Consider the following 2,130-nt stretch of genomic DNA (forward strand, 5'->3'; position numbering starts at 1 on the left):
TTTGACAGTTTATTACGCTCCTCTACCTTTTTTTATGTTTTTGCCGTTTTTTAACAAGTCCACGTTATTGTTTGAATTGATTGGTCACAACTGGCAAAAAAAAGGTTCCTTCACACCGGACGAAAGTGGGTACCAGAAAAGTGTAGCGGAATAAACGATGGATGGTGGTTTCATTAAATGTGTCGTCCTTGAGAGCACACTCTGGCTTTTTTTTGGATGAAAAAGAATACTTTGTTGTTCTCACATCCCGTGAAAAGAAAGAGATAACTTAGAGTGAGAAGGAAGACTGGAGGAAGTTGCCCTGCAGTGATGACAACAGACTGGAAGTTAGGGATGGTGCCAAGTTTGGTACTTTTACACGGCGGGTGGAAATTAAATAAATCTTAATTACTTAAATGTGTCCTTGAGTCATAATTGTAATTAAATACATAAATGTGTTGTCTTTTCATTTATTTATTTTAAAAGTACATTTAATTATTTCAATCTTTATTGATTTAATTATTTCATCATATAGTGATTTATTTCATGAAATAATTAACTTGTTAAATTATTTACAATTTTTATTAGTAAATGATTTGTTACATTAAATTAAATACATACATGTGTTGTCTTTCATTTATTTATTGTAAAAGTACATTTAATTATTTCAATCTTTATTGAGTACATTTTTCATGATTTAATTATTTCATCATATAGTGATTTATTTCATGAAATAATTAACTTGTTAAATTATTTACAATTTTTATTTGTAAATTATTTGTTACATTAAATTAAATACATAAATGTGTTTTTCATTTATATATTGTAAAAGTACATTTAATTATTTCAATCTTTGATTAAATTTTTCATGATTTAATTATTTCATCATAGTGATTTATTTCATGAAATTAACTTGTTAAATTTTTTACAATTTTTATTAGTAAATTATTTGTTACATTAAATTATATACATAAATGTGTTGTCTTTCATTTATTTATTGTAAAAGTACATTTAATTATTTCAATCTTTATTGAGTACATTTTTCATGATTTAATTATTTCATCATATAGTGATTTATTTCATAAAATAATTAACTTGTTAAATTATTTACAATTATTATTTGTTACATTAAATTAAATACATAAATGTGTTTTTCATTTATATATTGTAAAAGTACATTTAATTATTTCAATCTTTGATTAAATTTTTCATGATTTAATTATTTCATCATAGTGATTTATTTCATGAAATTAACTTGTTAAATTTTTTACAATTTTTATTAGTAAATTATTTGTTACATTAAATTATATACATAAATGTGTTGTCTTTCATTTATTTATTGTAAAAGTACATTTAATTATTTCAATCTTTATTGACGAAATTTTTCATGATTTAATTATTTAATCATATAGTGATTTATATCATGAAATAATTAACTTGTTAAATTACAATTTGTATTAGTAAATGATTTGTTACATTAAATTAATTGCATAAATGTGTTGTCTTGCATTTATTTATTGTAAAAGCACATTTAAGTATTTCAATCTTTATTGATTTAATTATTTCATCATATAGTGATTTATTTCATGAAATAATTAACTTGTTAAATTATTTACAATTTTTATTAGTAAATGATTTGTTACATTAAATTAAATACATAAATGTGTTGTCTTTCATTTATTTATTTTAAAAGTACATTTAATTATTTCAATCTTTATTGATTACATTTTTCATGATTTAATTATTTCATCATATAGTGATTTATTTCATGAAATAATTAACTTGTTAAATTATTTACAATTTTTATTTGTAAATTGTTACATTAAATTAAATACATAAATGTGTTTTTCATTTATTTATTGTAAAAGTACATTTAATTATTTCAATCTTTGATTTAATTTTTCATTATTTAATTATTTCATCATAGTGATTTATTTTATGAAATAATTAACTTGTTAAATTATTTACAATTTTTATTTGTAAATTATTTGTTGCATTAAATTAAATACATAAATGTGTTTTTCATTTATATATTGTAAAAGTACATTTAGTCAAGTCAAAGTCAAAGTCAGCTTTATTGTCAAACAACTGTTTGTACAGGACATACAGGTGGACGAAATTACGTTCCTCTCACAACCACGGTGTCTATAA

General features: G+C 20.9%; 1 protein-coding gene across 1 annotated transcript in view; it reads left to right on the forward strand.

The window, feature by feature from the left end:
- The window catches only part of dedd (death effector domain containing), a 28,352-nt gene extending 27,956 nt beyond the window's left edge, over positions 1-396 (forward strand). The window contains exon 5 of the mRNA XM_062052384.1: positions 1-396. This exon is cut by the window's left edge and continues 1,803 nt beyond it. The gene's annotated coding sequence lies outside the window, so the exon portion shown is untranslated.
- The last annotated feature ends 1,734 nt before the right edge of the window (positions 397-2,130 follow it).

This window comes from Entelurus aequoreus, linkage group LG07, assembly GCF_033978785.1.
Source record: "Entelurus aequoreus isolate RoL-2023_Sb linkage group LG07, RoL_Eaeq_v1.1, whole genome shotgun sequence".
NCBI classification, from domain to species: Eukaryota; Metazoa; Chordata; class Actinopteri; order Syngnathiformes; family Syngnathidae; genus Entelurus; species Entelurus aequoreus.